Source organism: Ornithodoros turicata, chromosome 5, assembly GCF_037126465.1.
Source record: "Ornithodoros turicata isolate Travis chromosome 5, ASM3712646v1, whole genome shotgun sequence".
Classification (NCBI taxonomy): Eukaryota; Metazoa; Arthropoda; class Arachnida; order Ixodida; family Argasidae; genus Ornithodoros; species Ornithodoros turicata.
Genome location: NC_088205.1, coordinates 33,922,203 through 33,937,460, shown reverse-complemented (window position 1 = coordinate 33,937,460; position 15,258 = coordinate 33,922,203). Strand labels below are relative to the sequence as shown.

Sequence of the window (15,258 nt, the reverse complement as noted above, 5' to 3'; positions counted from 1 at the left end):
TACTTTTTAAAAAATGGTAATAGTAACGGAATCAGTTACAAAAATTGGTAACTCGTTACTGAGTTACTCGTTCCTTTTCTTCAGCGCGGGGGAGCACATTTCGGCACTCCGTGTGGCGCAATGCGTGGACCTGCGTGACACACGACCACGTGTGACTCAAAGTATTATTGCAGTCCCTCGTTGGATGTGTTGTTGACGTGCTGAATCGTCTTAAACGAAGGCCCTTGTCCTTTCTCTTGTTTCCGTAATCTCCGACCATCACTCCTTCCCAAGAATGGGTACCTATTGTGCTATGGCTACAAAAAACGCGTTTCGACTTCTAGCCTTTTCTTGTCTTTGCTAAGCTTCTGAGAGCCCTAAATTATGATGCAGCCCCTCGTCTGTTTTTGGGGACCGTTGGTGATCGGTGGCACGAAAACCGGTCTCTTTTCTTGTGTTTTCATAACCTCCGTTCACCCCCACTTCGGCAGCAGATGTCATCACACGAAAGAGAACGAAGATCACTGATGTAAATTTCGAGTATCAGCTTCTTGTGAAGTGCAATTTCTCATTAATAATGAGTTGAAGGCAAGTGACGGCATGTTTGTTGGTGACGGTAACGAAAAAGTAACTCGTTACCTGTGAGTAACGAGAACTCGTTACTTTTGTATGTTGGTAACGAGTAACGTATTTAGTTACTTTTTTCTGAAGTAACGGGTAACGGTATTTAGTTCCTATTTTTTTGTAACGGGCACAAGTCTGATCAGTGGGGAACCCCGCATCTTTTAACCTATCTGTCTGGTTATAGAAGGCCTGTACCACTCTGTAATGTAGTGTAGTGTGACTTCGTTGTGTTGTTTTACGTCTTTGTGTCGCCCCAACATGCAATTCCACCAACCAGCCCACTATATATATGTTCTTCAGTTATAATGAGGAAATTTCAGCGATTCATTTCATTCATTTATTTGAATATACTACAAGCCCCTGACAATTAACAATTACACAACAAATTATCTATAAGTCTCAATAATGCTATCTCCCTCTCCGGAGTGTCATGTAGGGCGAGGATGTTTGGGACACGCACGATGAGTTCCTCTCAGCTTTTGTCGCAACGGGGTCCGACTTTGATCATTTCGCATGCTTTTTTCCTTTCTATTCTGTCTTGCAACGTCGATGCAACAGCAGAGCTTAGCGCCGTTCCTGTACAGCAAACGAGGAGCGAGATGGCAGAGCTCATGCGCTTATTTTCTCAAGACTTCTGAATTGGGAGCTGCGTGAGTTACCCTCTTAGCCCCGAAGGATATATCCTCTTCTACCCAGTTCGTTGATCCAGGAATGTCACTGTCGCGACGTCCAACCATGCGCTGAACGTTGTCTCCCTGGAAATCGAATCGAATTGTTAAGTAATATTCAGTAGCCACTACTTGAAGGATAAACGAAGTAAACCAATGTAGCAGTTTTTTCAAACGTATGGCGTATGTGGTGGTGGTAGTGCCGAAAGAGCTCTCCGTTGTCGGCCTCACAGAGGTGGGCAACGTCACGACTGACGCTCTGAGGGGAATGTACATCCTGGGCCGACTTCTAAGGGAACTGTGCGGACATATGTCTGACAGCGGTGAAGAAAACCCAGGGAAACCCCATGCAGCACAGCCGGCACCGGGATTCGAACCCATCTGCCTCCTATATAGTCTCAGCTTGACATGGCAGTCTCAACTTGATCGACTCCTACAGCTGGCTAACCTTTTCAGTGACTTTCATCTTTCATGGCAGGGCTCATGCGCTAATTTGCTCAAGACTTCTGGATTGGGAGCTGCGTGGGTTACCCTCTTAGCCCCTAACCACTAACCACTGAGTCACGCGAGCTGGTAAATCTTAAAGCATTTGCAGTAGGTTTGACTCTCCGCTCGATTTATAAGATAGCCATTATAAAGTTATTATATTTCCTTACGAATAATTGTTGTAGTTGAATTGTTAATCGTTCGAACGGTTCCAGTTGTTTGAAGTGTTGCTCTTTCTCTTCGGAGCCTTTCGTGTCGCACTCGCAAACAGAAGCTGTCAATAGATGCTTTCAGCTCTATTGCGTTGCGCAGGGCTGATTCTTCCCTTGCTGAGTCAACGTCAGATAAAGGCATTCCAGACCTCGAAGACTATCCTTGCACCTCTTTGACCTGAGGTGACTTCTTTCCCCTGGTGACTCGTCTCGTTTAAAGTGATGCAAGCTACGCCAATTAAAAGGTTGTCGCCTGGAATGAAAAATTGGACATAAGAATCTAAAGCAACACGTCTTCCTCATACAGTTCTCAGAACCGTAGATCTTTGTCACCTCCCTCAATAGCCCTTTCGTGGAATCCAACTCTCTCTTCACGACTCTCGGGAGAGGTTCGAAATGGAGACAATAATTGTTATCATAGCGAAGAGGAAAAAAAAAGACACAGAAAACAGCAGAACTGTTCTGATGTTTTCTAGTGTTCCTGGTGTTCACACGATAGACTGATGTGGTGTTTTATGTGCATATCAAAGTGGTCTGGTGTGACACTAGACAAATTCTGGTGCGCACAGGAGACTGGCGTAATGTCTTCGATGTGCAGTGGCCTAGTGCGGCACAAGCATGACTCGGATGCTTTCCGGTGTGCTCTGCACACCAGGCACACTGGGGCAGGACGGCAAGCTGACGAGAAGTGTAAATGGTTGAAATACTACTTAGCGAATCGCTTGAATACTACACATCTTGGAAGCCATGCTGCTTCAACGCACAAATGTCTTTCGGGAGTACGACAAGGGCCCAAATTTGGGTCCTCTCTCTGAGAAGAAAAGGTATAGAAGAGGTATAACGAAGGTATAAACTAGGACTAAACTACCATATTTATACCTCATCACCAACGTCTATACCATGTGAGAGGTATAAATCGCCGAGGCTATACCTTCCACGCCAGATGAGGGTATAATAAGGTACTTCTGTCTTGCATTTATACCTTAGGTATTTTGTATACCTTTAGATATCAACCTGTGGTACCATATTAATTTGTGGTGGAGACAGTATACCATCTCAGCTAAGCAGTAATTTAATTAGGAAACACAGTCAGCAATACAGTTGCATCCTAATTAATAGCAGGAATGGTTTATAGCACCGTCCTAGTTGTTCCTGAAATGACCAAATCTACGCGTCCTGACTCATATAGCTGCTCGCCGGGCGAAGGTGCCCCACATTTTGCGAAGCCACGATGTATTATACCAGTATCTGTTCTATACCAAATCCGCCCACGTTTCTTCTTGTGTGGCGAGTAATCTGCATGAGCTCTTCTTTACATTTTACAGATGCACTTTGTGAATATGTTTGTGAATATGAGTTTGTGGGTACGTTTGTTTGTGTGTGTGCGTGTGTGTCCAGGTATTTTCTTTCTCTCTTTCCTTCTCGGGGTTGTTGCTGTTAAAGCACTTGTCGTTCAATATTATTTTGTTCTAAATTTGTTACGAGCTGGATCAGGAAAGTGCTACTCTTATATTGCGCTGAAAAAATAAAATATTCCAATTTTTGAAAATTACAGTTCGAAAATATACCTTCAAGGGGATATATGTTTATACCATGAGATGCAAATAATATACCTTCAGGAGGTATAAAGTTACCATACCTCGAAGGAGGTATATCGTTTATACCTCAAAAGGTATGCACCCTGGGACAAGCCGTTTATACCCTAAAAGGTAAAAAATTTTCTAACAGTGTACCTGGTATTTGTTAACGATTTGAGTTCGGTTGCGAAGTATTCAGCCGATGATCTTAAACCGAGATTGCGAACGAACTCGTTCGGAAGGATATAGACAGGATCTGTGGATGATGGAACGGCAAATTGCCTCTCTCTCAATGCCGGGAAAACGAAATTATAACACCGAGTAAAGGGGGGTAGGTAACAAATTTTGAATGTGTGGTAAGCGGTGTGGGGATTCAGCATAAGTCTTTCGTTCCCAATCTTGGCGTTACAACTGAGAACTGACAGAGTAGCGTAGCCAGAAAAACACTTTTCGGGGAGGTGCTATGAGAACTTTACATGGGGAGTGTGATGTCACGACATCTCTAAAGAAGATGCGCAAGAGCGCGATGATAGCATGGCGGGTGCCAGATGTGCTTTGATGGAGATTCCGTTTTAATCTCTATCAGTAAACATCTGTCTTTTACCCACTCTACGGCTATCTCAGGGAGGAGGATTTTACCGTGGTATACTTCTTTACCCAAATGCACTATGGCAGGCAGGGGTTGAAGCCCTCAAAGCCCCCCCCCCCCCCCCCGCTTCTGGCTACGTCACTCCGAGAGGTTGTCAAAGGTGCAGCAAGTACGTGTCGCAATATTATAATAATTCGTTGCTTTCATCGCGAGACGCCGAAAATCATGAGCGACGCCAAAGTGGTCGGTCTGTTCATGGCACACCGCATTTAGCGTCCTCGGCCGCGCCGCGAACGGTGAGGCGGCACCGCTTTTTGAAACGCATGCGTGAATGAGCCTTGAGGCTCAACCAGGACAGGGAACTAAGCTCGTTGGTACAAATCCGTTTGAGAATATCTGGTGCCAAGAAGACGCGAACAAAACGGGAGACGACACACAGGTGATCCACTATCCACATGTTTTGCTGGACGGACAAGCTTACATATATATACTTAACGAATGTCAGCACAGGCGCTCTCCGGCGCTGAACCACTAACCTGTGCAGCAATTGCATCTAAAAATCTAGAGTACGGTTCCCGTCAAGGTAAGTTACCTCTCGGTGGATTCGCATCAACGACGGTTGACTCTCCCCACTTGCAGTCCCCTAGTTTTTCAAACAAATATGCTTCTAACGCTTCTGTTTTCTTTCTTCCACGGAGCCCTTTCTGATGGTGCGTCCAAATACCGCAGTACACGCACAGCGCTGCACATGCATCACTAGATGCCACTGACAGAACCCTTGATATTCGAACCTGAACCTGACGTTCACGCATCAGTACCCGTTTGCCCCACATAGCCCTCAATTCCCCCCCCCCCTACAAGCTACGTATGTAGGACTTTTTGTTTGCTGTACTGCATGCGTTCTGGGCCCTGCCTACTGGAGGGCATCAGCACTATATTATCATCGTTGCTGTCTGTCTGTCTCTCTCTGTGTCTGTGCTTGTGTGACGTGCGTGCGTGTGTGTGTGGTGGCCTCTTTACACATGTACCAGAGATTGAATTGGAGTTTAATGGCGCAACAACAACGTCGGGTACCAGAGAACCCACCTAACCAGCATTTTTAGTACACGTGGTCCCATACCTCACAGCGGTTCTCTTGAGACAGTGGAAGCTAGTATATAGGGTCTCCAATACACATAGAATGACCACTGCTTTTCCTTACTGAGCTTCTTATGGTCTTCGCTTATCTTTTATTCTCTTTAATACCTTCCTTCGAGGAGTGTTGACACGGACGTCTCGTAATCCCCTGCTTCTAACTCTTCAACTGCAAATGCAAACTAGGTTACAGCCTGTGGGAATAGGATTTGTTAAAGGGGCAATAAACAGGTATGCAAGGCGCACTTTTTTCTAATGCAGTGTGATTCGTTTCCTACGTGATGTTTAGCAAAAAGTTTTGTCGCAAAAAAGTAAATAATGACTCCAAACCGACCGAATATTCACTGCACTCTTTTGCGCTCATGCCCCGCCCTGTGATGCCCTGTCGACAGTAGCCACACGTCATTTTGACGTCGCGCATCATCAACCATTCAAAATACGGGACGCATATACATTGATTTTGTTGTAATATCGGGAAGTGAGGTCAATTCTAAACATATTTACACTTGTCAATTCCAAGGTAGCCAGATCAAAAAGGTACCAAAAGCCCACAATATTCCATTCCATGTTCGCACTACGTTTTCAGCGCTCCGCAAGGTCACAGCGATGTTTCCACAACCGATTCTCCCCGCACGCCGCTGCTTGTGTCAACGAGGCTCGTCATTGGCTAGGAGTCCGAAATCTCCACCATCTCCAGTGACTGGAATGCAGCTTTGCTACACGTGCGAGACGTGTGACGTAGGTGCTCTCCGAGTAGGAAGGAGAGACTCACGCGGATTATGCTCTTTGAATGGCATTGTTTCGTGGTGAAGACGCTCGCTAGAAGTAAACGAATTTCATAATTGAATATCGTGAGGTACGTTCTTTCATAGAGCATAATAATTGTAGAATATTCGTGGAGCTGTTTAGTGCCCCTTTAAGAGCATTTTTTGTGCAGAAACGTTCTGCCCAGTCTGTTACAAGCTTGGAATGATAAGAATTAAAAGCCAGGGATATGCTACTGGAGCAGCTGATTGAACTCCTAACACGGGTGTTGCTGGTGCTCGAACACACTCAAATCGAGGAATTGCGTAGCTCCATCTACAGGCAGCTCGCAGGTAATTCCTAAGCTATGGGAACACTCCTCTGAGCAGTTCAGGATGGCATTCCCTAACACATTGCCCTCATACAGAATGAAATAATCGTCCACATATCTGCAGACTTTCTGCACGACGACACTGGGGGTCATTATGTTCAGAGACCCGTCAACCTGGGCAAGAAATATGTCCGACAAAACTCAAATGCTTTGCAGTCAGTTAATCTATCTTATACATTCTATTACACTATTTGCATACATCCAGTATACATACCAATCCGAAGAAAAGTATCGAAAGTGTTTACAATATCCACAGCACGGCGCGAGCGGAGAAAGTATCCAAAGAACTTGGAATATCGTGACCCATGCAATACGTGCTGCATAAACAACCTGCACTTGTGAAGACGCAAAAGATAACCAGGTTACTTTGGCAACGATAATCTGAACCTCCTCAGAGAACGGAAAACGAGAGATAAAAGCTCTGTGTGACGAGACTTGTTCATTTGGCGGTAGAAGGTCTTAGTCACATCAACGCAAAATGAATCAGAAGACCGATGATTTAGTGAAATCTTCACGCAAAATTGCAGTAGCACTAGTACAAAAGGTGTGAGGTCCACTATGACCGTGATGTACTATGTAGGACAATGTGAGGAGAAACAACTATGTAATCTATTGAAAACTGATTTCAACTGCCGGTACTAAAGTAACATGGTTTACATATAATGAGCCCTATATAAAGCGTCCTGGAGTAGCCAGTCCAGAGTAGTTTGGGACTAACATCTCTATTTTTTATCAAATCAATCAATCAAAGTAAGATGGACAGATGGATAGGCGAATATGCGTTAATCATGATTGAGAAGCGCCGTTCTATATTAATTATGCATCTTGTGGAGCTTTATTCGCTCGATTCACAAAACACGCTTTGTCTGCACAGGAAAAAAAAAAGAAAGACAATTGAAAATTTACTTTGGAAAAATTTGACTTCCACTTGAGTGGAGCACAACAAGTGCGCAGCTGCTGCGTCACGTCTTGCCAACAGGCGCAGTACGTCACAGGTTCCAGTGCTGTAACTTCTGCAGGTACCTATAGAGTGAATGATATTTACGAGTGAGGTTAACTCTTTCTTAACTTTCTGTTCATAAGTATACATGTAACCTATAGGCCAAGCACAGATTACCATGAAGAGCTACATACATTTAGCGAAAAGGGGGGGGGGGGTAGTCTTTCACGGCCGAGACTCCACTGTCGTGTATTCCAGGGATCGAAACCGTAACTGAACCGTAACCGAAAACCGCAAAAAAAGAAAAACGTTATTTTTTGCCGAACCGAACCGCAAACATTTTTTCTCTCCCCTTGAACGAACCGGAACTAAACCGAAAAAATATGGTGCGGTAACCGGTTCGCCAGACGGTAAGAACGCCTATACCTTCCCACTAGACTACCGCGCACCAGCTCCCTGCATCGCTCGAAATCTTGCCGAATTCATAGAGTGGACAAATTGATAGACCAAGAAGTGGTGAGTCCAGTGGTGAGTGCACCTCCTACAGCCTCACCTCCAAAAGGTTCACGGCATCCCTGTACGTTTTTGTGACTCGAGGTGTAAAAAAAAAAAGATGTGCTACACGACAGCTACACTTTGCATTGTTGCCTCGGCTGCTTCCTTTCATTCAGCGTCGCAGTGTGAAGGCGACGTAAATTTTAATAGTTCACAGTGACATCCACAAGCAAGGCAGACTTAGCGATCACGGGAAAGAGGCCCAGCACATGGAGGAAAGAAGCACAGGAGCGGCCACTGGCCCTCTTTTCAACGGGGAGCAGCGTGCCGGCCTGCGCATGGGACTCTGGGATACACCATTCTACCACGTGACCGCTTTCTTCTCTTTTTTTTTTTCTTTAGAAATTGGCGATAGCCTTTTGCAATGGAGTTCAGTGGTATGCTGTACGCCATTTCCCAGCAGTTTTCGGTACAGTAAAGGATAAGCTGCTGTGAACAGCATGGTTCTTTGTACCTATGATGTGTAGAGGCGAGGGAGTAAGAGGAATGAAGGAGGAGCAAGCCACCTCTGGAACCTGATATTACCTCTCACATGAGGTACACTGATTAGCGCAGCACACGGAAACCGGTTCGAACCGATTCAGATCGGTTCAAACCGTTATTTTGGTTGCGCTGAACCCGTACCCGAACCGGACCGATTATCTTAAACCGGAACTTGGACCGACCCCCCAAAAGTAACGGTTCCGAGCCCTGGTATTCAAGCTTGTCATTGAAATTGATACAACATGTTTGCATCAGTATTCTTCGCGGAATGCAACTTCCATGTGTGCAAAGTAGCATTCACAACTACACAAGGATAAATGACATGTGCAGAATGTCTACCTGTCTGTGGTGGACTGGACGTTGACGTTGAAGCTCGTGCTCCATGCTTCAGCTGCTGCTGCTGATTCCAGAGCACAGTCCGTACCCAGTTTCGGTACCATAAGTATGTTTGCCGAAACAGGACGAAACGTTGTATTTGACGAAACAGCTTTTTGTGTATGTGTTAGCGCCGCGAAGCAACTGTGGCTATGAGCGGCATACAGATGTGGACACATGGAGAGATGGCAGCAAGAAGGAATTGGGGGACAGGGGGGTGAGTATGCGCCCTGGGCCGACTTCAGGGGAATCTGAGCCGACATTCGTCTGGAAAGTCTTCGGAAAACCCAGGGAGAACCTCGGACAGCACGTGGCAGGATTCGAACCCATCACCTTTTTCAGCACGACCTTGGCTACCACCAACGAGAGAGACGCCTTATCCCGCTCGGCAATGCCGCTGGTACGAAACAGCTGTACCCGACTGGGAGTGCACGATCAATTTATAAACATATTCTCCACGTGCAGCCACAGCTTCGGCTATTTTCCCTTTGTATATGTACTTGCTGGCTTGCACTGCGGCCTCCACAGGTGGCGCCGTCACCGTGGGACACTGATGTCTCGCTGAGACACACTGTTTGTGCCGACCCTGCGCCGACCCGGCCTGGACTTACGAGTCCCAAGTAGGACGGAACTGCCCGGCTGGTGCAGCTGAAAAAAACACCCTGTTTCAGAAGGTCGAATCGAAAATGTTATCGGTTCAGCTCCGGAAGGCAGCTATAGCGGTTCAAACTGTTTAATTCTAAAGGTTCGGTTCACGGACAGCTTCAATAGTATGAACTTGCCTTCATCCGAATTAGCGGCGGTACGTGTATTGCGCTGCGACATTTTCGTTGTCATATTTAATTTTCTATTGGGGACAGGGACAGCCCTTATGAAAATGATTTTCCACTTTCTATACAATTCCAATGGATAATCTAACTCCTCTCTCCAGTTCCAAGACACTAGATAGAAAGTTCATTGAGAGTGGATAGGTACTTCATCTGTCATATTCTATAGATTTCCTATACAAACATCGCAAACATAGTTCTTTCCATTTGGATCTGTTCTGTATACATATAAGCGAGTTCATCAATACGTCTGGATTTTGGGCCACGGTGCAGTATGAAATCATGCATGTGGTATAATAATGTTAATTACTCATCTAATAATTAAACAGCATAACTATTAATTGTAATGAGCAGAATTATACTATTTATTAATCATTATTAGGAATATACAATATTTTATCAATTAAATAGCAGAATTTTTATCTGCAATTAACTCCTATGAATTGTTACTATTGTTTATATAGTAAAGCTGATGATGATAATCACGGTTTCACTTAAACGTTGCGTGATTTACAGTGCTGACGAGATCCATATGCAAGCCGCTGTCCGATGCTGGCATGGCGTGTTTATTGTAAGATTAGCAGGAACCTCATCAAAAAGAAAAGAAAAACTTCAGTGGCGCGTTAGCGGTAAATGCGAGAGAAATACGTTAGCGTTATGCGCCTTTTCCGTCCACACTTCAGTTCTGGGTATCCACTGTCTGTCTGAACCAAACTTCCCATTGTCCACTTCCGGTCGAAACTCTCTTCGTGTTGTCCACCTCTGTGCTCTACCCGACTCTAGCGACTCTATAGCTTCAATTACCCTGTAATTACCCTTTCATTACTGAAGGTAACCGCAGGTTACCTAAAGTAATCACGAATATCATATATTTCTGTTGAATTACGCTGATTTGCTTTAATTACTCTCAGTTTAATTGATGTTAATTACATGTAATTACCTCCTGAGGACATCAACGCACATTTGACGGCATGACATTTTTGCACCAAATGTTTATTCAAAAGCTACATAGACTGGCATGTCACGACGATCTGTGTACTTTCTAAATATTTTGTGCAACGAAATAATGTCCTCAAATGTGCAGTAATGTCGTCATTGTAACAAATATGCAGTTTTCACCCATTGTAGAGCGCATTAATACTGAATAGGCACCGAGCAGTGCGAATAAAGACAGAGGAGCTATATACACTGATGAAATTGATTTTCTAGTTTATATACAGCACCTATAGATTATCTATCGTGTCAGTGTCAACTTTGTGCATGGGAAATAGACAGAATCCGTATAGGGATGAAAGATGGAAGTCACTGAAAAGGTTAGCCAGCTGTAGGATTCGAACCCACATCTTCTGGATTACCGGGTTCGAGTCCTACAGCTGGCTAACCTTTTCAGTGACTTCCATAATAGATTAAAATCTGCAGGTCATTCAATGACTAACATAAAAGCGACATAATTCGCAGCACTAGTTCGCTAGCGATATCGTTCGCTGGATGCTAGTATTTCTCTACTGTTGGGCAGACACCAGTTTTGAGTTTATAAGTTTGAGCTTCATTGTAAAAGAAGAAAATAAAAGGATACACGAGTTTGCACCGTGCCCGAGTTGCCCCGAGTTGCCCCTGCACCTTCTCCGTGTTGATGTTTATGGACAATGAAAGCTGTTGCCCTCTCATTCGGTGATTCATTGGCTCTTCAACTCCGCTTCTGCTGACCTAGAAAGTATGACAGAATAACTGTAAAAGCTGTCTGACCAACAATAGGAAAACACTAGCTTGAATTGGGAATCGTAACATTAGGTTGAATTGGGAACTACATCCAACGACCCCCCCCCCCCCCCCCCCCCCGTACAGCAAGTGTGAGGTGGGAGCCAGGCGGCAATGCGCTCAATACAGCCGGTGCAGCGAATGTAATCGCTTTCCCGCCAAATCCACACGAAGTGGACAGGACTAGAAGATGGGTGTGGGCCGTCAAACGTACGTGTCACGAAATAAGCTACTCCAAGAATTCCGTCTTTTTTTGGCCAATGATCCTAATTGATTGCCGTAATCAGACCATATATCGTTCGTGATGTATGTTTTCAATTCAGACATGAACTTCCAACTAGCTTGGACCTTGTCGCTTTGTCCCGCTTAGGTAATGAGCTTTCTGCATCCTTTTGGTGTGGGTGCAACCTTTGCAAAGTTACTGTAAAAGGTATAAAAGAAAACACATGCAAGTGCGGTGCGCAGGAAGAAAAGTTAAAAAAATTGTAATAACGCTGACAAACCTGCTTCTGCATATGGTCTTATGCCTTATTGACCGCTGAGGACAGAAATTAGTCGTTCTCAGTTTAAAGCGATTGAAATCGGCAAAATTACACAACCGATTCACACATTTTTGATCTGCATGACGCCCGCCACATACACTTTTGACTGGTTCCGATATCGGACGACTCACACAAAAAGTTCGCTTTCCCACCGCTACGTGGCCACGCAAAGCGCCACCTTTAGTCTGTGCACGAGGCGTATAAGGAGAACTCGTTGTGGTTCGCCGGTTGGTGAGGGTCAGCGCCTTGTCCCTTTGCCGCTGTAAACTAGTTTTGCCAGTTTTCCCGGAGAATTGGGGAAAGAAGGATAAGGAGCTGGCAATTTCCACAGGTGATCTTGGAGCTCGCGGGGGAGGGAGGGGGTCCCCCCTTGTCGTCTCTCGGAACGCCCATGTCCGTGGTGGCAGTCCCCATCAACTCCCGCACACGTCGCAACAGCTGTGTGAGCCGACGGTCCCGAGTTCTTCCGTTATAAGAAGCTGCTGAAGACGACGTTGCTCAGAGATGGAGGTGTTGGATGAGCTCGTCCTGGAGGGTGTCGACGGTGTCACGGGGTGGGGATCATGATTCACAAGATCGCGTACTTCCGCAGCTGCCTCAGGTGGAAAGTAGGCGATGACATACCCGAACTTAGAAAGGTGGGAAGTGATGCGACGTCCCGCAAGTAGCACTTCAACTTGCGCAAACCGCGACTGCTGATCCGACGCGTATAAGGTGGCAACAGGGGTGGTGATTGTGGCTCCTGCAGAAGGTGGCGTCGAGTAGTCGCTCTCTTGAGCCACCACGTTCGGGTCATCAAATTGCAGAGCAAGTGATTGAGACGACATGCGCTCTACAATTGAACTGATTTTAATGACAGATGAAAGTGCGCTCGGATGGACGTAGAAGGGAAGGGTAATGCGGATTACTACCATCCCAAGCGGCGGATGGTACGATCCCCTCCTCTGTTCGGTAATTGCCGAAGTAAAAGCACATCCAGAATGTCAGCTTTATTCCATCTCTAGGAGGGGTAGATACATACACGTTTCTTCGCTTTGTTCTTTGCACTTGGACTGCAAGAATGAAACAATTGGAACAAAGCAGAATATTAACGGTCATGCATTACAAACCTCACTGATCGTCTGCCGTCAGTAGCCATTTATTCTTTGCAATAATGCACCGCGGATACCAGCTAACCACATCAATACACACAGAACGCGTTTCGGTACCTCGTGTTCGGTACCATCCGGAGTCGGCCTCCCGCCACGGATACAAATTTTCTTTCAAGTAACAGCCGCGCTAAGCGTGCCGGGAAATTGAACATCTGTCTTCCGGTACGGTGTCTACGATCGATCCGTAGGTTCCCGTTTGTGTTTCTAGGGCCAATGCACGAGGCAGAAACAAGCACGTTTCTTGTTCCTTGTATAAAACACTGACGGATAGCGTTACAGTCTCATAGTTAACAAAAATGATGTCAAAGACAACACCTCAAGAGACGCACTGCATGTTATTTCCTTATTTTATCATTTTTATTCTTCTGCCGCTTTCATACATACCTACGCTAGAACAAACTGAATGGTTTATGACGTACCGCTTGTTAAAAATGATGCATCTATTCCAACTGACTTTCGCGCAGTGTATTGCCTGTTTGACTTTACAGGGGATCCACTCGCGGGTTAATCAAAAAGTATCGAAAAAGGGTATACCGGAAGAGCAAGCAGCTACTGAATACATGAGGATGATATAATATGGAGACATGATATGGGAATGCAGCTCGGGAGACTGGAAGCTCACTGAAAAAGTAGTGGCGCAATGGAGAATGTCAAATAAGCCGTACATGCGTGCATGGAGTTTGATGTTGTTTGAGTTTGGATGTTGTCATTCGAGGCAATAAACCACGCTCTGAGTCGCGCGTCTGCCACAGGTCCCGCGTCGGTTTTTTGCAAACCCGAAAGTTAGTCTTTGGAGTGTGGGAAAAAAGGATCCGTTGGAGGTACATAGTTGCAATCAAGGGGTTTCGTGTCGTTGTGTCGCCCGCTACAACGTTCTCATTGACATTTTGGCTCTAATCCTTATAATTATAAACTGACTAATCAATTTCTCTTAATTAATTACATTTTGAGTATGCTCACATGTGATACTTCCTGTTCTGACGTACAGCTTCACCTTGAAGTGGATTATCTCCAAGGGTCCAAGGGATTATCCCTGTAGGGAGAGGTGGGTGGGCTACACAGTGCACTTTGGTTTATGTTACAGTCATAATAGTCGAGGTTCGTCTTGGTATTTTAAGCCTCTAATGACGTAGCCTTGCAATATTTCATAAATATTATCATTTTCAAAATGAATTTAAAAGCGCACTCTTGGCTTATCAATAAAACCCTTTTACCTAACGGCCGGGTGCTCGTGGGTGCCAGGGCGTTACGCTCTCTCTGAGGGAACAGATAGGCGTGCCGAGCGCTCCGTACGCTGGGGCCTTTCTCGGACGTGCCTCTCGAGGATTGTGCGGAGGCCATGGCTTGTCCTGACCTAACGGCCGGGCACCACTGGTAACACTATGCAGTCCATCTTTTTGGTTTGCGATGAACCAATTTTTTAAAAACTTTGGCTTATTTTTCGTGAAACACCCTGCATGTAATAGCCCTCAAAATTCACGTGTCTTTCCGTAATACTATCCCTTCCAATGCCAAGTTTTCCCCAGCTGATAACAAGCTCAGAGCGTGGTGTATTGCCTCGAATGACAACATCCAAACTCTCAAACACCATCAAACTGCATGGGACGCATGTACGGCTTATTTGACATTCTCCATTGCGTCACTATACTTTTCCTTTCAGCTTAATTCCAGTCCCCCGGGCTGCATTCCCATATCATATCTCCATTTCATTTATTTTTCTTTTTTTTTTTTCATCCTCAGGTATTCAGTAGTTGCTTGATCTTCCGGTATCCCCTTTTTCATGGTGGAATTAACCTACGAGTGTCTCCCCTGTAAAATCAAGCAGACAAAACATTGCGCGAAAGTCAGTTGGAATAAATGCATCATTTTTAATAAGCGGTACGTCATAAACTATTCACTTTGTTCTAGCGTATAGGTATGTCCGAAAACGGCAAAGGAATATAAAAACGATAATATAAGGAAATAACACGCAGTGCGTCTCTTGAGGCGTTGCCCTTGACATCGTTTTTGTGAACTATAAAACAGCAACGCTATCCGCCTGTGTTTTATACAAGGAACAAGAAACGTGCTTGTTTCTGCCTCGTGCATTGGCCCTAGAAACACAAACGGGAACCTACGGATCGATCGTAGACACCGTACCGGAAGACGGATGTTCAATTTCCCGGCACGCTTAGCGCGGCTGTTACTTGAAAGAAAATTTGTATCCGTGGCGGGAGGCCGACT

General features: G+C 45.3%; 1 long non-coding RNA gene across 2 annotated transcripts; it reads right to left on the bottom strand.

Annotated features, from left to right (window-relative positions):
- Nucleotides 1–925: 925 nt before the first annotated feature.
- On the bottom strand, nt 926–6,741 carry LOC135394333 (uncharacterized). 2 transcript variants are annotated; one of them, XR_010422843.1, is made up of 2 exons: nt 6,619–6,741; nt 926–6,088 (listed from the first exon to the last, which is right to left on the bottom strand). It is a non-coding gene; the product is annotated as an uncharacterized LOC135394333 (long non-coding RNA). The 2 variants fall into 2 exon arrangements; XR_010422842.1 differs by having other exon boundaries at nt 926–2,222.
- Nucleotides 6,742–15,258: the final 8,517 nt, after the last annotated feature.